Below are 24,203 nucleotides of genomic sequence, written 5' to 3'. Positions count from 1 at the left end.
CTCGGGTTAGGTTGGGGCTGTCCAGGGAATGTACCAGTTGGGGCAGCAGTAGGTGCTTGTTGTTGGGCTACTTGTGATATTTGTGTTTCCAGCATTTTGTTATGGGTAGCCAAGGCATCTACTTTGCTTGCTAGTTGTTTTAAGTTGTTCGCCAGTGTGTACATTCTGGTTTAAAAAATCTTTATTGGTTTGTTGTTGGGAAGCTATAAAGTTTTCCATCATGATTTCCAAGTTGGATTTCCTAGGGGCGTTATTGTTAGGCATGGATGGGTTCGGTTTCTGATATCCCGGAGGTATAGCTGGGGCTTGATTTGGAGACTGTCCAGGTGCGTACAAAGCATTATTACTTTTATATGAAAAGTTTGGATGGTTCTTCCAATTTGAGTTATAGGTATTCGAGTAGGGGCTTCCTTGAGCATAGTTCACTTGCTCTGCTTGGATTCCTGTCAAGAGTTGACAATCCGTAGGAGTGTGACCTTGGATTCCACAGACCTCGCAATTCTGAGTTATAGCAACCACGGCGGCTGGAGGTGATACATTTAAACTTTCAATTTTCTGGACCAAAGCATCCACTTTTGCATTAACGTGATCAAGGTTACTTATCTCGTACATGCCAGTTTTCGTTTGAGGTTTTTCCACCATTGTTCGTTCGGTTCCCCACTGATAGTGGTTTTGGGCCATGCTTTCGATAAGTTGGTAAGCTTCAGCATAAGGTTTGTTCATTAGTGCACCACCTGCAGCGGCGTCTATTGTTAACCTTGTGTTGTACAAGAGACCATTATAAAATGTGTGAATTACTAACCAGTCTTCCAAACCATGGTGTGGGCAAAGTCTCATCATGTCTTTGTATCTTTCCCATGCTTCGAAAAGAGACTCGTTGTCTTTCTGTTTAAATCCGTTTATCTGGGCTCTTAACATAGCTGTTTTGCTTGGCGGAAATATCGAGCAAGAAAAACTTTCTTCAACTCGTTCCATGTGGTGACTGAGTTGGAAGGAAGAGATTGAAGCCATCTTCTAGCGCTATCTCTTAATGAGAAAGGAAAAAGACGAAGTCGAATTGCCTCTGAAGTGACACCATTGGCTTTAACAGTATCAGCGTATTGGACGAATACGGATAAATGAAGGTTTGGATCCTCGGTAGGATTTCCAGAGAATTGGTTCTGTTGCACAGCCTGCAACAGCGAAGGTTTAAGTTCGAAGTTGTTTGCTTCGATTGCGGGTGGAGCAATACTTGAATGCGGCTCATCTTGCGATGGAGCGGCGTAATCTCTAAGAGCACGAGCTGGTTCTGCCATCTCGGTTATCGAAGGAAAAAGGTTTTTGAAATCAGGAAGTTCTATAGGAGGGAGATTGTTTGCAGCACGATATTCCCGAATTCGTCATAGGACTCGGAGATATAGTTCGATATCGTTGATTCGTAGATAGAGCGGTTCGCCTTGAGAGCGAGTGCGTGGCATACAAATCAACTAAAGAAAGAATAGAAGAAAAAGAAACCTTAGTCTCTACAGCGTAACGGAAGAGTTACGATATCGATTAAATAAAAGTCCCCGGCAACGGCGCCAAAAACTTGATCGCTCGACTTTATGAGTCGAATTTGGGGTACAAACTGCAAGTGCACAGTTCTATCGCGTAGTTTTAAAAGATATCGATCCCACAGGGACTTATGAATCGATATACCGTTATCTAAGGTTACTTCGTAAAGCTAAGGTGAACAATGTTTGATTGTTTGGGGGAAAGCTAAAAACTAAACTAAGATCTAGATTAAATATTAATAAAACAGATATCAGTATGTAGTTCGTCGTAATTATGGAATCAATCCTTCGTCGGTCTCTTGGTTTTAAAATAAATCTTTTCAGTTGACTATATTGATTAAAAGTTTTATCTCAAACTCTCGCTCTGTTGAATAAACCATGATTTTATGTTAATGTAGCTGTCACTTATAATTAAGTCAAAAACCATTTTTTGAAAGCAATACAGTCCATAGAAACTCTTTTCAAGAAAACACTGACCGTTTAAACACCCTTATCTCAAACTCTCGCTCTGTTGACTTAGGTTATATAGTTAAATTCGAATGCTTAACTCTCGTCCTCACATTCAATCTTTAAAAATACTTTTTGGAAAAGATCGGAATTTAATTAACTCTAAAACTTGCTCTCGCCCTGATCTAGAATTAATGTCTAATTTACACTGTCCAGTTAAAACCTCAAACTCTCGCTCTATTGATTTTAACTTCTTTATGTCTTTTACTTTCGTAAAAACCTTTGTTATTAAACCTGTAAATTGAGACCGTAAAAAGAGTGATTTTAATTCTAAACTTAATTTAACCGACTGAGTTTTGATTCCTTATTCCGCTTACTTTACATACCGATATCTAGGCGAATTAGCCAGACATGCTAAACAAACTAAAATACTTATCATGCATAAACAGACTCATCCCAGGCAGATAATATAAATAAATAATAAAACAAAGCATTAAATAATAATTAAAGAACCTGAATGAGGTAAACAATAGTCTTGAACACTCCACCACAAGCCGGTAGGATTTGTTCTTGGATTCTTCAGTTAAACAACAAATTAAAACGAAGGAAATAAAACTAGATTCTAACGTAAGGTTAGATCCGATAAAAAGGTGCACAATAGTTTCCGGTGTAGAAACTATTGTACGAAAAGAATTAACTAAATGCTAAAAAGGAAAAAGGAAATAGAAATTGCAAAAGAGATAATGTAGAACTCGTAAAAATAATAGAGAAACATAATGTTAAGTTGCTGGAAAGGAAAATATGCAAAAGCGAAAACGGCAAAGGAAAAAATGTGGAAAAGCTTCCGAACCCTCTTTGGTTTTGCAAGTGGCTATTTATATATGTTTGAGTAACCGCTTCCGCTGCCAAAAAGTCTTCAACGTGCATAAATGCATGGCGTGGATATAGGGCTCAACACTCCTCAACGTCTCCTCAACGTCTCTGAGGCGTTCCTTGCGCCAAAAAAGTAGGGGAATGGTGTGACGTTCGTCACACCATGTGTGACGTCCGTCACAGGAGTGTGCAAGGCGTGACGCTCGTCACGCCCTCTGTGACGTCCGTCACATGCACGGCACCTGTGTTTTGTGTTTTGGGCTGGGCTTTGACATTTGGTTCATTTTCTTTCCTTTTTGCACCTCCTTTTCTTTCATTTTTACTTGTGCTTCAAAATAAGCCACCTGAGACAAATAAGAAGAAAATACCGCGTAATATCTTATAAAATGAAGTGAACTGAAATAAATAATAATAAAATTTAATTGAATTAAGTCCTAAAAAATGATATAATTTCGTGTTATCAAACTCCCCCATACTTAGATCTTTGCTTGTCCTCAAGCAAAATACAGTATAGAAATCGTTTTAAAAATTTAGCCAGATGAAATTTCAGAACACACATCAATTTGTAATAGGTTGCAAGTGGATTTTGTTTAGAAGCAACTTGAGTTTAATCTTGACATCAACAACCACCGTCACAACCTGTATAACCCTGCCTTATGCAAATCAGTTCAAGTACACTATGATAGCTATCCTGGTTCCTTTACTCTTATTTCACCCGTTTTCATTCTAGCGAAATCACATTAAGCCCTTTATCTTTTCGCGCACATAGTGGAGTAACCGGTTAGTGATTATGATCCCCCTTTTAGCTAGAAGTTCTGGTACATAAGTCGGATAACTTCGTTATTCAGCCCATTGCAAATTGCGGGGGATCGAACCGTAGTTCGCCCTACCAAGTTCAGTACCAGATACCTACTGAACCAACTCATAATGGATCTTTCATATTGTGTTTTTGTATGATCTGCAACCTTTAGATTAAATGATCTGGTAAGGATCACCTAACTTAATTAGTGCATTTCCTGATATATATTTTTTATGTTACTTTGGGAATCATTCACCTATATTCATCGGCTCTCCACGTAGTTTGCTGTTAAGATGGTGCTGACTTCTCGTATAAACTACTCGGGGTTACTATAAAACTAAAAGTTCAAGGGATTGGTATAATAGGTACTTATCCTGATCTAACGTGTTGGGTTCGTTTAGAGTGTTTGGCGGTAGTAGTCTTTGTCTTGATTCGACTCAAGATCGAAAAGATGAGCAACCTTTATACTTATTGGGTGTTGATTTTTTGTTGTTGTGGCTCATGAAAGTTTGAGGGAATAGATAATGGAAATTTGTTCACACTCGGGACTTAACTTAAAATAATAGTTTTTTTTTTTTTTTTTTTTGTAAATAATAATTAAAATAGCAATGAAAGGAAAGGTACATACTTGAAGAAATGGAAATGGAAAGAACATGGTTTCCCCCCCATACTTAAACTAAACATTGTCCCCAATGTTTTAAGGAAATGAAATACAATATGGAAAGGGAAAAAGAAACTACAACTAAGGCTGCCTTCCGCCTCTGGTTCTTGGACCTGGTGATCTCTGACGTAAGTCTAAGTTGTCGAACCTGCTGAACAACTCAGTAAACCGCTGGTCGGTTATGGCATTCCTAGCATCCTGTTGTTGTTGCATTTGACGCATCATTTGCATCATCTCGACATTCTGTGCCTGCATACCATCAATAGCATCCATGATGTCGTCGTTGGTTGCAGGCCTTCTTCGTCGACGACGTTGGGAGGATGGGCCAGTTGCATTACCGGAAGGGTTGAGCGGGACTGACTGTTGTGTAGGAGGATGATCACCGTGCTCCATTGCTTCAAACTCGTCTGTGTGCGGGTTTGTTTGTGAAGGCTCGGTGGCTTCGGGCGCGTTTAGATCATAGAGGTGGCGGTCGGGGTTTGTGACATCAGTTAGGTCGATATTTGGTAGAACAACGCTTGGGACTACCTGGTTGTTCACCATCAGATAATATCCTCCGCCTACTCTGTTCTTAATCAGGCGGCTGGATCGACAGTAGCTGATATCCATAGATAGGGGAGGTAGAGATTCTAAAGTTTGGAGTTTATCCCCTAGGTTTAGGCCAAGTGCTATGGTGGTGATTAATCCACCAATTATAAAAGGTTGCCTGCCTCTAGCACATAAGGTGCGGATATGATGAAATAGAAAGGAGGCGGCGTTTACCTGAGTATCCGGTTCGAAAACGCACTGGAGGAAGAATAGCTCCTTTGAGTTGACCTTGCTGTTGTTTGGTCTTCCAAAAACCGTGTTTTGCAAGATGCGGATAAAGTACCTGATAGTGGGGTTATGTATATGGGAAAGAAGGAGCTCTTCCCAGTTGTAGGTATCTACACCGGAAATTTTCTTGAAAAGGCCGAAGACGTCAACTGTGTTCCAGTTTGAGTTTGGAGGGATTCTGGGGTGTACCAGACCTTCTATGGGAAATTGTAGCATGGTACTCAATTGGTTTTGGGTTAAGGAGTACTCGGTGTTAAACATACGGAAGGTTGCGGTACCGGTTAAAAATTCGTCTTCACCGGCGGGAGTGGTGTAGTCGTATGAACTTAAGAATTCTAAGGTTAGGGATGGGTAGGTGGGTTGATTATGAGTGCAAAGGAAGGTTAAGTTGGCTAGGCGGAGCATCCATTCGATACCTTGGAGTAATCCTAATTGTTGTAAACAAGTTAAATCGGGATACCTGGTGGAAACGACGCCTCGCTGTTGGAAACGCTCGAATTGCTCCCTTTGATAATTTTCATCTTCGGATCGGAAGATGATATTTCCGAAATTCTGATTTCCCGCCATTGTGATGAACGAATTTTGAATGAGTGATTTGGAAAGAAAAGAAATGTATTTGATAGGAGGAATGGTTTGTGGTGAATGAAGGAAGGTTTGGTGGGTATTTATAGGGAAAGAATTTGGAAGTTGGAAAGGAGGTGGTTGAAAAGTGAATGAATGTGGGTAAATGTGAATAAATGGGGAAGATAAAAAAGTTGAAGGGGTGTAACGTTCGTCTCCAACGGCTCCTTAACGTTCACCTAGTCTGAAGGGCGTTACGCTCGTTACAGGTGCATGACGGGCGTAACAGGTTCTTAGTGTGACGTCCGTGACAGAATGTGTGACGCTCGTCACACTGTCTGTTTGGCCAATGTTCAGCTAGCGTCCTTCAGGTAAGTATTATTATATTATTATATATTTTTTGTTTGTTTTCTACATTTATTCTGCAATTTAATTTCTCCTGCATGTTTATTTTACCTTGTATAATAATAAGTCATAGGTAGCAACAGTAGAGAATATAATAGCTATTGCATGATAAAATTAAATAAATAACTTCCAATAAATGATCATAATGTAATATTGGAAAGAAGAACAAAAGAAATGCGCAACGGAAACAAATGCGAACATGAATTCAAATAACATTAATGAATAATCTAGCTTAAAACTAAATAACTAAGAAAACAAATAAATACTATCCATCTGCACGATCTCTGGCCGGAGGAGCAAAAGAGTTAACACGATGTAGCAACTCGTGAAACTGATCTGTCATACTGCTCATGTACCCTAGAACTTCGTGTCTCATGTCAGTAAATTCTTCTCTGAGGGCGCCTTGTTCTGACATCAAAGCTTCAATGGCGGTGTTATAATCAGTTCCGGGCATATGATGCCGGAGGTCGGATACTGCTGATTCTTCGGTCTGAACAGGTTGAGGAGGAGGGTCAATATCATAATAGTCAGATGGTGTCTGAGGGTCAGATTCAGCATGAGGGATCTGGTCATCATAAGTCTCATAGTCTTGGATGGATTCAGTGGATCTAGCCGGAGAGGGGGTTTCGTTCAGGTTGTAGAGCCAGTTACTGCGGTTATGAACACTAGTCCTAGGATCGGGCATGGTGAAAAGGCAAAGAACTTGGTTATCAATAATAAGCTCAAACTCGTCAGACCCTAGGTTTGCTATAAACATAGAGTTGAAGAGGAAGGGTATACTCATAGTAGTAATGCCACAAAAAGGGCTTAGGTCAAGCGTAGGTTGACGTAATCCGATAGCATTACCTATCATAGTTATCAAACCGCCTATTCGGATTGGTGCTCGCTCATCCTGGATAAGGTGGTCCAAATTAGCTAACATAAAAGTGGCACCGTTTACTGGACGGTTCTGGGAAGCACAAAATATGATAAAGAGTTCATCACGTGAAACTGAAGTACTATTTGGCTTCTTCCCAAATAAAGTGTGGGTCAGGATCTTATGGAAATAGCGAAAGGCCGGGTTGTGTATGTTTCCAGAGAGAAACTCATGTTCCTCGGGCTCGTCATTTCCAATCAACTCACCCCAAAAGTGTTCAAGTTCTCTATATTCAAAAAGTTCTTCCTGGCTTACTGTGAATGTGTCAAAGGAGGTAGGAAAACCCAAAAGGTTGGTAAAGTCTCTAATATTAAATTGGTACTCCATGTTGAACATTCTGAACTGGATAAAACCTCTGCTAATTCCTTTTCCATGGCTGGGTAGATAGATTAATGAGCTAAGGAATTCTAGTGTGAGTCTCCGGTAGGTGGTGAAATGTCTTAGGATAGGGGATGTCTCCCATCCTATCTGATTCAGCAAATACAGGACACTTTGTCTCAGTCCAAGGGCAGTCATGGCCCAATCATCAGCATATAAACTAGGTAGCATCTCTCTAGTGGCTAGTTCTTCAAACTTTTGTTTCTGAGCCATTCCTCTGAATTTGATACCCATACGATCAATATGTCCCATCTGGTTAGTGTTAGCTAGAGAAAAGAAAACATGAGTTTTAGTCAGGATTTGGCCAGATGCCGAAAGAAGAAAGAAAAGTTATTATTAAATTAAAATGAATTAGGAATGAATACTAAACAGAAATTAAAAGAATAATTAAGGAAGAAATAGGAAAATAATAATAATATAGGGAAATAATAAAATAATTGTGGGTTGTCTCCCACTAAGCGCTTTGTTTAAATGTCGCAAGCTCGACAAAGAAACTGTTAAATATAATCTATTAATCCTGGAGGCGTTTCGTCTAAGTGTAGGATTTGCGAATCTCCATTGGTTTCCGCATAGTGATAGTGTTTTAGACGTTGCCCGTTTACGGTGAACGGTTCTGTGGATTTGCCTTTAATTTCTATTGCTCCACTGGGAAAGATGTTAGTGATATGAAAAGGTCCTGACCATCTGGATCGTAGTTTTCCCGGGAATAACTTTAGTCTAGAGTTAAATAAAAGGACTGCGTCGCCTTGCTTGAAGATTTTCCTTGATATACGCTTGTCATGCCATTGTTTTGTTCTTTCTTTGTAGATTCTGGCATTTTCATAGGCGTCTCTTCTGAGTTCCTCTAATTCGTTTATGTCAAGGATTCTCTTTTCACCGGCGGCTTTATAGTTTAGATTCAGATTTCTAATAGCCCAATAGGCTTTATGTTCTAATTCTACCGGGAGGTGGCAGGATTTTCCATATATGAGCTTAAATGGGGTCGTCCCTATGGGGGTTTTATAAGCAGTTCGGTATGCCCACAAAGCTTCTGGTAATTTCAATGACCAATCTTTCCTTGAAGTGGCGACTGTTTTTTCTAGTATTTGCTTGATTTCTCTGTTAGATACTTCCACTTGTCCACTGGTCTGAGGGTGGTAAGGTGTCGCTATCCTATGTCTCACGCCATATTTAAATAATAATTTTTCGAGTACCTTGGATATAAAGTGCGATCCACCATCACTGACTACTATTCTTGGGATGCCAAATCTCGGAAATATTATATTCTTAAAGAGTCTAGTTACTACTCGGGTGTCATTTGTTGGGGAAGCTATAGCTTCGATCCATTTTGATACGTAGTCAACTGCCACGAGTATGTATTTGTTACCGAAAGAGGATGGAAAAGGTCCCATGAAGTCTATTCCCCACACGTCGAAGATCTCTACTTCCAAAATACCTTTTTGTGGCATCTCGTCACGTCTAGATATGTTTCCCGTGCGTTGACATCTGTCACATTCCTTAATAGCCGCATGTACGTCCTTCCATATAGTTGGCCAATAAAAGCCGGCTTGTAGGATTTTAGAGCAGGTCTTGGATGTACTTGTGTGTCCACCATAAGGAGCGGAGTGGCAGTGTTGGATTATATTTTCTACCTCTTCTTCGGGTATACATCGACGGAAAATACCATCGGGGCCCCTTTTGAAAAGTAAGGGATCGTCCCAGTAATAGTGTTTTATATCGTAAAAGAATCGTTTCTTCTGCTGGTAGGACAAAGTGGGCGGAATTATTCCGGCAGCTAAATAATTGACGAGATCAGCGTACCATGGTGTGACAGATATAGCTAAGGTGGTTTCTGCTTGCGTGTCGGAGTTGTTCTCTTCCAAAGTAGCTATAAGTTTATCGTACGAGAAATCATCGTTAATTGAGGTTCTTTCTGGTTCAAGGTTCTCAAGTCTAGAGAGGTGGTCTGCTACTACGTTTTCAGTTCCTTTCTTGTCTTTGATTTCTAAATCGAACTCTTGTAGCAACAAGATCCATCTTAGGAGTCTAGGTTTAGCATCCTTTTTTGTTAAAAGGTACTTGATAGCAGCGTGATCAGTGTAAACTATTATTTTGGCTCCGACCAAGTAAGATCGAAATTTATCTAGCGCAAATACAACTGCTAGGAGTTCTTTCTCGGTAGTGGCGTAATTCATTTGCGCTTCATCCAGGGTTCTGCTTGCGTAGTATATAACGTGAAGCTTTTTATCCTTTCGTTGTCCTAAAACAGCACCTACAGCATAATCGCTGGCATCGCACATTATTTCGAATGGTTCATTCCAGTCGGGTGTCTGCATTATGGGTGCGGAGATCAATGCTTGCTTAAGCGCTTGAAATGCTTTTAAACAGTTGTCGTCGAATATGAAATCAGCATCTTTCATCAATAGTCCGGTTAAAGGTTTAGTTATCTTAGAGAAGTCTTTGATGAATCGTCGGTAAAAACCGGCGTGTCCTAAGAAGCTTCGTACTTCTCTCACAGTTTTCGGGGGTTGAAGGTTTTCGATTACCTCTATTTTGGCTTTGTCTACTTCAATTCCTCTGTTCGAGATTATGTGTCCTAAAACAATTCCTTCTTGTACCATAAAATGGCACTTCTCCCAGTTAAGTACTAAGTTTACTTTCACACATTGCTCAAGAACTCTTTCTAGGTTTTCAAGGCATTCTTCAAAACTTTGTCCGTATACGGAAAAGTCATCCATAAATACTTCCATGATGTTTTCGAGAAGGTCGGCGAAAATTGCCATCATGCATCTTTGAAAGGTTGCAGGAGCATTACACAGGCCAAACGGCATTCGTCTATAAGCGAAGGTACCAAAAGGACACGTGAACGTTGTCTTTTCTTGGTCATCAGGGTGAATTGGTATTTGGAAGAAGCCTGAATAACCGTCTAGATAACAGAAATGTGAATGTTTTGCTAATCGTTCTAACATCTGGTCAATGAATGGTAAAGGGAAATGATCTTTTCGGGTTGCTTTGTTTAGTTTCCTATAGTCAATGCACATTCTCCATCCCGATTCGATTCGTTTAGTTATAGTTTCCCCTTTTTCGTTTTCAATAACGGTTATGCCTCCTTTCTTTGGTACTACGTGTACAGGACTAACCCATTTGCTATCAGATATAGGATATATAATACCTGCTTCTAATAACTTGGTTATTTCCTTCTTTACTACCTCACTCAGGATCGGATTTAGTCTCCTCTGGTTTTCCCTAGAGGTTTTACAGTCTTCTTCTAACATGATGCGGTGCATACAAATAGAAGGACTTATTCCTTTAAGATCAGTGATGTGGTAACCTAGTGCGGTTGGATACTTTCTTAAGATATGTAGGAGTTTTTCTGTTTCGAGTCTTCCTAGGTCTGCATTAACTATCACAGGTCGTTCAAGTTCTAAATCTAGGAATTCATATCTCAGATTTTTGGGAAGTGTTTTCAGGTCAGGGGTTGGTTTGTTAAGACATTGCGTGGGGTCCGGTGTTATTGCTAAACATTGGTTAGATTTGTCTTTTAAAAGATAGTCTGATGATTTGTCTTCTCCTAACTCTGCTTCTTTTATGCATTCATCGATGATATCCATGAAGTAACATGTATCTTCTATTGCAGGTGCTTTCAAGAATTGAGAAAGAATGAACTCAATTTTCTCTTCACCTACTTCGAAGGTGAGTCGTCCTCGTTTTACGTCTATGATTGCACCGGCAGTTGCTAAAAACGGTCTTCCCAGTATAATGGGTGTAATATCATCTTCTCTAATGTCCATAATTGTAAAATTCGTTGGAATGTAGAATTGACCTATGCGTACGGGAACGTTTTCAAGAATTCCTACAGGATATTTTATGGAACGATCTGCTAGTTGCACAGACATTTTGGTTGGTCTTAATTCTCCCATTTCCAGTTTCTTACATATGGATAAAGGCATAACGCTAATTCCGGCTCCTAAATCGCATAAGGCTTTGTCGATGACAAATTTTCCTATGTGACAGGGTATAGAGAAACTACCTGGATCCTTGAGTTTAGGAGGCATGTTTTGGATTATAGTGCTGCATTCGGCAGGGAGTGTAACGGTTTCGCTATCTTCCAGTTTCCTCTTATTAGAAAGAATTTCTTTTAAGAATTTAGCATAGGAGGGCATCTGCGTAATAGCTTCGGTGAACGGAATTGTAACGTTTAATTGTTTAAGGAGATCAACAAATTTTCTAAATTGGCCCGCATCTTTGGTTTTAACAAGCCTTTGAGGGTAAGGGATAGGTGGTTTGTAAGGTGGTGGAGGTACATAAGGTTCCTTCTTTTCTAGGGTTTCCTTATTACTTTCTTCCTTTTCCTTAGGTTCACTTTCCTCAGTTGATTTCTTAGGGTTTTGGTTTTCTATCCTTGGATCAGACGGTCCTTCCACTTCCGTTCCACTTCTTAATATAATTGCATGAGCGTGGCTTCTCGGGTTAGGTTGGGGCTGTCCAGGGAATGTACCAGTTGGGGCAGCAGTAGGTGCTTGTTGTTGGGCTACTTGTGATATTTGTGTTTCCAGCATTTTGTTATGGGTAGCCAAGGCATCTACTTTGCTTGCTAGTTGTTTAAGTTGTTCGCCAGTGTGTACATTCTGGTTTAAAAAGTCTTTATTGGTTTGTTGTTGGGAAGCTATAAAGTTTTCCATCATGATTTCCAAGTTGGATTTCCTAGGGGCGTTATTGTTAGGCATGGATGGGTTCGGTTTCTGATATCCCGGAGGTATAGCTGGGGCTTGATTTGGAGACTGTCCAGGTGCATACAAAGCATTATTACTTTTATATGAAAAGTTTGGATGGTTCTTCCAATTTGAGTTATAGGTATTCGAGTAGGGGCTTCCTTGAGCATAGTTCACTTGCTCTGCTTGGATTCCTGTCAAGAGTTGACAATCCGTAGGAGTGTGACCTTGGATTCCACAGACCTCGCAATTCTGAGTTATAGCAACCACGGCGGCTGGAGGTGATACATTTAAACTTTCAATTTTCTGGACCAAAGCATCCACTTTTGCATTAACGTGATCAAGGTTACTTATCTCGTACATGCCAGTTTTCGTTTGAGGTTTTTCCACCATTGTTCGTTCGGTTCCCCACTGATAGTGGTTTTGGGCCATGCTTTCGATAAGTTGGTAAGCTTCAGCATAAGGTTTGTTCATTAGTGCACCACCTGCAGCGGCGTCTATTGTTAACCTTGTGTTGTACAAGAGACCATTATAAAATGTGTGAATTACTAACCAGTCTTCCAAACCATGGTGTGGGCAAAGTCTCATCATGTCTTTGTATCTTTCCCATGCTTCGAAAAGAGACTCGTTGTCTTTCTGTTTAAATCCGTTTATCTGGGCTCTTAACATAGCTGTTTTGCTTGGCGGAAAATATCGAGCAAGAAAAACTTTCTTCAACTCGTTCCATGTGGTGACTGAGTTGGAAGGAAGAGATTGAAGCCATCTTCTAGCGCTATCTCTTAATGAGAAAGGAAAAAGACGAAGTCGAATTGCCTCTGAAGTGACACCATTGGCTTTAACAGTATCAGCGTATTGGACGAATACGGATAAATGAAGGTTTGGATCCTCGGTAGGATTTCCAGAGAATTGGTTCTGTTGCACAGCCTGCAACAGCGAAGGTTTAAGTTTGAAGTTGTTTGCTTCGATTGCGGGTGGAGCAATACTTGAATGTGGCTCATCTTGCGATGGAGCGGCGTAATCTCTAAGAGCACGAGCTGGTTCTGCCATCTCGGTTATCGAAGGAAAAAGGTTTTTGAAATCAGGAAGTTCTATAGGAGGGAGATTGTTTGCAGCACGATATTCCCGAATTCGTCATAGGACTCGGAGATATAGTTCGATATCGTTGATTCGTAGATAGAGCGGTTCGCCTTGAGAGCGAGTGCGTGGCATACAAATCAACTAAAGAAAGAATAGAAGAAAAAGAAACCTTAGTCTCTACAGCGTAACGGAAGAGTTACGATATCGATTAAATAAAAGTCCCCGGCAACGGCGCCAAAAACTTGATCGCTCGACTTTATGAGTCGAATTTGGGGTACAAACTGCAAGTGCACAGTTCTATCGCGTAGTTTTAAAAGATATCGATCCCACAGGGACTTATGAATCGATATACCGTTATCTAAGGTTACTTCGTAAAGCTAAGGTGAACAATGTTTGATTGTTTGGGGGAAAGCTAAAAACTAAACTAAGATCTAGATTAAATATTAATAAAACAGATATCAGTATGTAGTTCGTCGTAATTATGGAATCAATCCTTCGTCGGTCTCTTGGTTTTAAAATAAATCTTTTCAGTTGACTATATTGATTAAAAGTTTTATCTCAAACTCTCGCTCTGTTGAATAAACCATGATTTTATGTTAATGTAGCTGTCACTTATAATTAAGTCAAAAAACCATTTTTTGAAAGCAATACAGTCCATAGAAACTCTTTTCAAGAAAACACTGACCGTTTAAACACCCTTATCTCAAACTCTCGCTCTGTTGACTTAGGTTATATAGTTAAATTCGAATGCTTAACTCTCGTCCTCACGTTCAATCTTTAAAAATACTTTTTGGAAAAGATCGGAATTTAATTAACTCTAAAACTTGCTCTCGCCCTGATCTAGAATTAATGTCTAATTTACACTGTCCAGTTAAAACCTCAAACTCTCGCTCTATTGATTTTAACTTCTTTATGTCTTTTACTTTCGTAAAAACCTTTGTTATTAAATCTGTAAATTGAGACCGTAAAAAGAGTGATTTTAATTCTAAACTTAATTTAACCGACTGAGTTTTGATTCCTTATTCCGCTTACTTTACATACCGATATCTAGGCGAATTAGCCAGACATGCTAAACAAACTAAAATACTTATCATGCATAAACAGACTCATCCCAGGCAGATAATATAAATAAATAATAAAACAAAGCATTAAATAATAGTTAAAGAACCTGAATGAGGTAAACAATAGTCTTGAACACTCCACCACAAGCCGGTAGGATTTGTTCTTGGATTCTTCAGTTAAACAACAAATTAAAACGAAGGAAATAAAACTAGATTCTAACGTAAGGTTAGATCCGATAAAAAGGTGCACAATAGTTTCCGATGTAGAAACTATTGTACGAAAAGAATTAACTAAATGCTAAAAAGGAAAAAGGAAAATAGAAATTGCAAAAGAGATAATGTAGAACTCGTAAAAATAATAGAGAAACAATAATGTTAAGTTGCTGGAAAGGAAAATATGCAAAAGCGAAAACGGCAAAGGAAAAAATGTGGAAAAGCTTCCGAACCCTCTTTGGTTTTGCAAGTGGCTATTTATATATGTTTGAGTAACCGCTTCCGCTGCCAAAAAGTCTTCAACGTGCATAAATGCATGGCGTGGATATAGGGCTCAACACTCCTCAACGTCTCCTCAACGTCTCTGAGGCGTTCCTTGCGCCAAAAAAGTAGGGGAATGGTGGGACGTTCGTCACACCATGTGTGACGTCCGTCACAGGAGTGTGCAAGGCGTGACGCTCGTCACGCCCTCTGTGACGTCCGTCACATGCACGGCACCTGCGTTTTGTGTTTTGGGTTGGGCTTTGACATTTGGTTCATTTTCTTTCCTTTTTGCACCTCCTTTTCTTTCATTTTTACTTGTGCTTCAAAATAAGCCACCTGAGACAAATAGGAAGAAAATACCGTGTAATATCTTATAAAATGAAGTGAACTGAAATAAATAATAATAAAATTCAATTGAATTAAGTCCTAAAAAATGATATAATTTCGTGTTATCAGGCATATTCCCCAATACATGCACCTTTGAGTCAGCTTGAATCCTTCCATAGATTTATTTTCATGGAATTCTTCTCGTGTCTCTCACCAAGTCTTAAGTCGTGACCTGCTCACGCATTTTATTCCCTCTCTTATCACCCATTAGAGTCCCCAGAGTCTTTGTCCCATGGAGCGTAATACTCATATGGATTGTCAGTTTCTCCTGATTTCTTTTCTCTTTGTGGACACATATCTCCACAGAATACTACCTTTTGCATACATACATTTGCATCATGAGGTCTCTTAGGGACCAAAATTCATCTCTTTGTTATTATTTAAGCCCATTCTACCCCGTCGAGACGAAGATTTTAACCTTCATATCTCTGGCTAGAATGACCTTAAATAGGGGCATCTGTAAGACCCCAATTTTGACCCTAAGATCCCTCATGGCATCATAACATTGCATTTACATTGCCTCAAGGATCATAAGCATTTTGGCTCCTTACCTTTGGGGTGGGGTCTCTTGTGAGTGGTTTGAGATCACCAAGCATACTTGAATTGTATATCATTGCTTTTCTCATTTTATTCACTAACCAAAAGCACAAAAATATGTCACTAACATCTCTTGTTTGTAGCTTGAGCAGTCACAAGGTCTAAAGCTTTTAGGAGATCCTATGTGCATTGATATGGCCAAGAGAAGATGAAAGCAAGCATGGAAATGGTTCCCAAAGCTCTCAACCATAAAATATGCCTCCCAAGTATCTCAATTCATCATTTTGATCAAAGCAAATCAAAGGGTTTGAGGCTTGTTTCCCAAGGAAACCCTAATTCATCTATTCATCAACTGTGCCTTGCTCATGAAGAAACCTCAAACCCATGGTCAAATACAATCAAGGGAAGTTCTTTAATTCATCATGTCATGCATATTTGAACTTATTTTAGTGTCCTCAATCATCAATTCATCAAGATATGAGGTTTGGACTTGAGAAGTTGATTAGTAAATTCATCTGACTATTTTGAAATACACTGAGACCTAACTTTTTATGTGTTTGTCAAATGGAGATGACCCCAAGAGAAAAAATGTTCTTAAGAACCATGTTAACAACTTTCATGTTCATCCAAAATTGATTTTAATCTTTTAAGGTCATCATCCATCCCAAGACATTATAGGTCATTTTGATTGAAACCCTAATTTTAGGTCAACTTCCCAAGGACATAACGCCTTCATTTTTCATGATTTTGAAGTGAGACCAAATGAATTGGAAAGCTTAAGATGTCTACTTCAAAGGTTATGTTGAGCAAAATTTCAAAATCTCAAAATTAATACATGTGATAATGCAAAACATTATAGGTCACTTTGGACCAAATGCATTGAAATGTGAAAAATTCCAACTTCAAGTGCTCATAACTTCTTCATCAAAACTCCAAATGATGCAAAATTTAGGTCCAAATTGAGTGCCTTGAAAAGATATACAACGTTCATGTTGAAGATTTTGTCAATTGGAGCTTGCATCATTGAGACAGAAGGGCTTGAAATTTAGCCAATTTTGAAAATCTCACATATGCATGTTTTGCACCCTACACTTCAAGTCCAATTTTCATTAATTTCCAAGGCCCAAATGGAGTTTTAATCAACATAACAAATGATCCTTATGAAATAAGCTTTCCAACCATTACTCATGAGGTGGTGTTCTTATTTTTAACATGGCTTTTTCGAAGACTTGAATATTATAGTGCATTTTTGGAAAATCATTTCATTTGCCTTGCATGAGCTAATACAGTCCAATCTGCACGTCCATTTTTCTTTCATCATGCATTAGCTTCCAATTCCAAGTAGAATTGGGCCCTCCATGCGCCTGTACAGGCCCATGCATGGAGGCCCTTTCCCTTCATGCAAACTTTGAATCATGCATTTCAGCTTGCTTCTCCTATAAATACCATGCCTATGCTCTTCATTTCTTCAACCTTAAGGCGCCCCAATTGCTGCTAAACTGAAATCCTAGCCATCACTAAAGGAACTAATTCATTTTTCTTCAAATTTTTCAGATCTGAATTTTGATTTCATTGATCAATTTTCAGATCTCAAAGTTCCTAAACCTTCTCCCCTTAATCCAAGTGTCTACTGTAAGCAAAAGCATCCAAGGATTATGACTCAAAGCCTTGCAAATCAAAGGTTTACTTTAACTGTTATTTGCTTCGAATCAGCTTGTATAGTACTCTATTTTCATTGTTGTTGTGTGATCTGAAGTCCTCTGCATAGAGGCAACATTGTTATGCTTTCAATTTTTGAAAATCATGAAGTTCATATGAACACCACAGAATTTCCACTTCTGATTTCTCTCAATATAGAGATCTAGAATGGAATTGAGTGGTACATGGGTGATGTACATCACCCCAGCTCTCGAATGATGCCTAGATCGTGCCATTTGATTACCATTTTTATTTCTGCAACTTTGGACATGGCCGAAAGTTGGCCGGAGAAGACGGTGGCGCTGGCCACCATCTGGTCTCCAGGTCCAATCAGATCCGTCCATTCATGTTTCCAGATTCAATCCCATGCGTTCAATGTTATGACTCATTTAATGGCTCTGTGTGATGCATTTGACTCGCGTGTATGGTGAGCGTGCGCTTCTTGGCCACGTGATGATCCACGTCAATTAATGAATCTCCATCAGACGGCTCACACTTTTTCTCTTTTTCTATTTTCTGATTTTATTTTCATTTTATTATTTTAATTCCATTTCACTTTAAAATTCATATCTCTCTCATTATTGGTCCAAAAATTATGGGACCAATTTCATTCTTCTCCTTTTAATTTCAACTTTCTAAAAATGATTTTTAATATTTTTTATTTTATCATTTGATATTTTTTAGTAATTTTCTCTTTTCTGCTTATTTTTAATTCATTTAAAATAGGTTTTGATATCCAAAAAATACCAAAAATATTTTTCTAACCTCTTTGAATGATGATAGATCTATGAAAATTATTTTTATGCATTTTTAATTGATTTAAAATAGTTTCTGACTTCTAAAAATGCTGAAGTTTTTTGTCAAACTTTGTTTGACCTTGGTGAACTTGGGATAATTCACTTGGACTTTTCAAAGTTGATTTGAAGTGAGTTTGAAGTTTGACCTTTCTTTATTATTTTAATTCAAGTTTTATTTTAATATTAAAAAATGTCAAAAATATTTTATTTGTTTCTTGACTTCTAATCTTGTTTTTGCTTCTGTTTTCTATTGTTTGGCCTTGATCTTCTTTATCTTTGGTCAATACTTGTTGATTAATACATACCATTTCCATTAATGCACTTTAATTCTTCATCTTCTTCTTCTTCTTCTTTCTTTCTTCTTTTTGATCAATGAGTTAAAGATTGGTGGTTAGCATTGATACATGGAGGTTTAATCTTCCTTGATTCAAATCTAATTCATCTTGATCATGGATCAAGTGAATGGCTTTGCATTAAGGATATGTTACTTCCTAAATCATGCAAAGAACCTAAATCAATACAAGATCATTTCTCATTTTCCTTTTGGCATGGCAAGTTGTTGGAGCTTGATTCATTAATCAAGACCTCTAACTTGTGTTGTTGCCTACATTATTATTGACCGGCCTCAGATAGTTGTGACTTCTACATAAGTCCAATTACGATTGCTTAACATATCGCTAAATTTTCCTTATGGCACACTAACTATTAACACTAACCATTAACCATTAACATTTACTTCTTGCTCTTTACATTTATGCAATTTACCATTCTTGTACATATTATTCATTTGCTTTTCCCCCTTTGCTCATTTGAGCACATGTATATGTTAATGCAATTTGCCTTTTGCTCACTTGAGCACATTATTGTGTATCTATTATTGTGCTTGTGTTTTGTTTTGATTATTGTGGACCAAATATAAAGAAATGGACAAATGGACTTAGTTTCTAGGACTTTCCCTATGCAAATTAGAGTAAAAGGACCTTAATGTTGAAGATAGATTAGAAGGACCAAACCTCTAAACTCACTCTTGTCCATTCTTGATTTTACTTCATAGAATTCTTTGATGTTTGTGCTTTTTGTGCTAGGGGATCCTATGTGAGCAAAATTGAAGAACCATTGCCATGTTCAGCCAAAGTGAAAGATATAAGAGCCATTGGGGATCTTCTAAGAGCTTGTTTGATTATGTTGATTGCTTGAGCTTACACTTATTTTGCTTGCATATTCCAAAGGACGGGAGCTACTTGGATCATCAATATGATCTCAAGAGAGGAACTCCATTTGTGGTCTTGTTTCTTATCCCTCATCTCTTGTATGTTTAGGATTTAGCCAGTCTTCTTCTTCCCTCCACTCTACCCCAAGCCAAAACTTTTGTGCAAACATTTAACATTTGTTTTCAACATTAGAAACCTAAGCCTTATGCTTTTGATTTGCAAACTTTCTTTTCATAACACTTATTTTGAATTGAATATTTAAGTCAACTTTGACCATACTTTGTAAATACTTTTCATTGGTAAATACCACTCATTCAAATACCTTTTGTGGTGTCAATGGCCACTTTCTTAATCAAAACTTTTTCATAACCTTTAGCTATTAGGTTTGAGTTATCCTTGAAGTAGATGTAATACTCACCTATATCCTTAGTGATGGACAATGAGTCTTCCATGCTTATTATAGGGTTAACCCCTCACTAGCATTTTGAAGCTATCCTCACATGGTGGATTTGCGGATTTAGGTTGAGTTTCCTCCCTTGGATAACAAAAGACCTTAAGGCTTTTGGACCAATCAATTCACCAACTCATTTTTGAGATTTTTACCCCGAACTACGAGGTTTTGATCCTAATCTTTTTTTAAGATGGTACGTAGGCAATGGGTTTATCCATCCAAACACAAAAATGTAAATAACTTATATATTCTCTTCTCATCTCTTTAATCATGTTTGCACAAACAAATTTTCACAAAATACCAACCTTACAACAAGTGTAAAAGGGCTCCCTAGGAGTACCTAGGATGTTTTGGGTGCTTAAAACCTTCCCATTGCATAACCAACCCCCTTACCCCGATCTCTGACATTTTTACTAGTTTTTGATTCAATAAAACTTTTAGGTTTTTGTTCGCTTTCTAACCATTCCTTTGGATAAATAGAAGTGCGGTGGCGACTCGACTTGTATGGATTACCTTGGATTTAGTCAATATCTCTAATGGTAACGAATACCCCGCTACAGAGATATTTGGTACACTAAATCTTTTTTCAAGTATGGAAGTATTGGCTTTGACATGCATTATCTCATATTCACTACTAGTCTCCTTAATTAAAGGTCCCTACAAATTTGAGACCAAGTGATCAATTTTAAAAAGAAAGATGCATTTATAAACTAAAGGATATTTTAAAATGGAAAAAGAAATTACTCAACATGTCATTAGTCTTTGGTTAGAACCTTGACAGTGTTAGTAGTCTGATTTGAGATCTTCAGTATCTTCAGAATCTTCAGAGTCTTCAAAATCTACAGTCAGAATCTTGATAACCTCAACGTCTGGCTTGAGATCTTCAGAATCTTCAGCTAAGTAACATAACTTCAGAAGCTTTCCATTCTTCAGAAGCTTAGTGATCAGAGTCACGTCCAGAAGTACGAACTGAGAGAACGTTGCAGCAACAACATAACGTCTCCTTAGAAGCTTCTCAAGAGTGAATCAACACAGAAGCAGAAAGATCATTGCAGCAGTAATATTTGAACATCTTTCAGAACTTCTTATGGATGACACAGAAGAGGATTTAGAACTCATTATTCAGAAGCAGATGACGTTGCATGTCATATACTCATAATCGAAACTAGTTGTTAATACTACACAATAGAAAACCATTAGGGTACCAAAATTGTTCTCACACAGATACAACATTGTTATCATCAAAACTCAAGGTATAGATGCATAACAAAATCTTGTTCTAACAACTTTTACTCAAACAACTTTTCACCATGGGCAAATGAGTTGCTAGCAATGTCGCGAAGTTGTACATTGGATTCAGAGATGGTTTCATCCTCCTTCATCTTTAGGTTTTCAAATTTTGTTGAGAGTATTGAACAAGTGACTCCAAGCACAAGTGTGTGTGTGGGGGGGGGGGAGTGTTCTATTAAAAGGTCGTGAATAAATAAAAGCATTATTAATAAAAAGCAACAAGATGTGCTAATATAGTTGAAAATAGAGATAACAGTAGAAAAAGAAAGGATATAAATGAAATGGAAAGTAAATGAGTGAAAGTAAAGTGAGAGAGTTGAGAGACTATGTACTAGGATTTAATAGAGTTTCGACCCATATCTTATGAAAGAAAAAATATAAGAAAGAGAGAGAGATAGAGAGAGAGAGAGAGAGCACATGAACTTATACTTGTTCAATGTTATTGTCCTTGCAACCACCTAATATAATCTTCAAAGATAAACCATCAAAATTTTACTATGTTATTTTGATTCACGTTTGGGTTATAACAATTCAATGAAAAATAAATAAGCTTCATATATCTTCTTCATTTCTTTTTGGTTGAACTTGTCTGCAACTAGCTACCACAACTACTTTCTTTTATATTTAACTTGATCTTGATCTTGATCTTAAACCTTTGATGGGATTAAATCTTGACAATTATCGATCTTCACTAAATCTCAAATTCAAGCATTGAATTCATTTCTTCGGCAGGTTGACAAATCCACATAAAAACTCCATAATAATGGAGAAGTGTGTCTTATATTTTTCCTTCTATAGACATCACTTGTTGAATTCCTTCAAGATAAAAGTTTTTATAAAACTACACACATCAATGAAAGATTAGATCTTTAATGCTTCCTTACAATTAAGCATCACACGCATAAACAAGTTGATGTCAACTCCGTCAACTTAATGATTTTTCAAACTTGAGAGAGATGAATTTTTATTTTCTTAGCTATCTCATTGATAATTCTTTTATCTCTCATGATTTTTGAATGAAATAATCTATTTATATGTACATGATATACATAGTTTAAATGAGAGAAAAATATCCTTGAATGATCCTAGTAAAAGTTAGCAACTCATCAATTCAAATGTTGGAAGTTGGTTGTAAAAAAATCAAGATAAATTAATTTTGAATCAATTCAAATTAATTCTTGAATTAGATCATACACATTTTTGAATCGATCCACATTAGTTTTTGGAATAGATCATGCCAACCTATGACTCGATTCTGACAAATAAGTATAGAGACAAATTTTGGAAAGCCTTTTAGAATTGATTAACAACGAGCCTTAAATTGATTCAATCATGATATCCACTTTGAATCGAGTCATGAAATCCTTTGAATCAGATGATCAAAGTTTGACTTTAGTCAACATTTCATTTTATGCATGAAAATCATTTTACTTGTGCGTGAGAGAGGGTCATTAACGAAACTAAAAAATACAGCAAAATATGATATAAAAAGTATCAAAATATTAAGATAACTAATAATGCGCGCTAGTGAAATTGCAATCCCTCTTTTTATGCTTGGGGGAATTTGAAGTATTTGAGTGACTCATAAAGTTATCCTCCCGCTGCATTGAACACTCATTACATAATGTAATTTTATATTTAATTTGAAATCCCCTCTCCCCTTTTGACAAAATCAAAGATGAAGAGGAACACAAAAATAGTGAAACGTGAAAATAACACAAACATACACAATCAACACACATAAACAACACTGCATAAAATGATACATTTTTATCAACATATCATGAAAAAACTGAGAAACCAATATACGAAAATAAGCCCATGCAGTGCATGTAATTAAAGAATAAAGAGAAACATAATATTAATATAGATGAATGAAGAAAATAGACAACATTACCACATAAGACTAAAGCAAACCACAATCCAAACATGGATATCAAATATAAAGATCCTGATCAAACCATAATATCCAGAATATAACTAAAACACATAATCATAAAATGAATGAGATGGAATTATATGAGATACATGAAAAACTATTGAGGTGTTTCAAAATTGTGGTTATCGTCCATAGTAAAGTCTCGGGTCACACAATCCAGAAGTAACAACCGAGAAACAAGCATGCAGACTAGCAAGTTGTGTAGTGAAATGACACTAGCATCATTGTCATTCCCATGTATTATTCGTAGAAAAGAAAAAAAAGTGTCAAGCTAATGATGTAAAAACAACACTTATTGGGAGACAACCTAATGTTTTAGCATTAATTTATGTTAACATTTTATCTGCAATTGTCACTTAAACTCATTAAAACCAAGGCATAATGCAGATACCTCACTAGGAGGGCTTTGTTGTTCACTAAGCAAGACAAAAATGTATTTGCTTTCAATCTTATCATTTTCAGGTTTTTCATTATTTTTATATTACTTTTTGAACCACGTTTGTTAGTTTTTGTGTGTGTTGTGTTTATGTCTTATGTTACTAACAATGTTCATGCATAATGAACTTTGGTGTGTTGGTTATTTTGTACGAAGTACATGAGCACACCCAAGTTTCCAACTATATTTGAGTATTATGAGGTGATCATCTTCATTCCCTTGAATTATGATGCATATGTGATGAGGAAATTGAACAAGCAAATATGTACATGTGTTGTAGCAAAAGGCTCGCTAAGTGAGCTCCTGAGTGCGTTTGGCAGACTTTGATGCAAATTTGAGCTAGGTGAGGATTCTTGGGCTAAGAAAGAAATCCTCATAAAATCCATCCCATGTCGACGGCCTAAGAACATGCAAACCTTTCTTGCAGAGGATGGAATGCATGGATGATCGACAAAATCCTAAAGCCTACACTTGTGAAATTTAATTATTTTCACGATTAATTACTTGTTAAATTTGTGAAAAGTTTCTTTTAAAGGTTTGTATGGAGATGGTTCAGAAGATGATCTAAAAAAGCCAAAATGCATTGGAATCACAATAGCTAGGATAATGAGAAAGTTCAAGAGAATTTTATATGAAAAATGTTTTATTATTTTAACATGCTTCAGTCATGATCAATGTTTGACTATCTATGAATTATAGCATGAATTTGAATTATTTGTTGACATAAAGTTTGATTTTACTACTATCTAGTGAAAACATGTCA

General features: G+C 37.4%; 2 pseudogenes; both read left to right on the top strand.

Annotated features, from left to right (window-relative positions):
- The first annotated feature begins 811 nt into the window (after positions 1–811).
- Positions 812–911, top strand: LOC127089286 (uncharacterized; annotated as a pseudogene).
- Positions 912–12,641: 11,730 nt separating this feature from the next.
- On the top strand, positions 12,642–12,741 carry LOC127089284 (uncharacterized; annotated as a pseudogene).
- Positions 12,742–24,203: the final 11,462 nt, after the last annotated feature.

The sequence above is a fragment of the Lathyrus oleraceus genome, chromosome 5, assembly GCF_024323335.1.
Source record: "Lathyrus oleraceus cultivar Zhongwan6 chromosome 5, CAAS_Psat_ZW6_1.0, whole genome shotgun sequence".
NCBI classification, from domain to species: Eukaryota; Viridiplantae; Streptophyta; class Magnoliopsida; order Fabales; family Fabaceae; genus Lathyrus; species Lathyrus oleraceus.
This window is presented reverse-complemented; position numbering and strand designations above follow the sequence as displayed.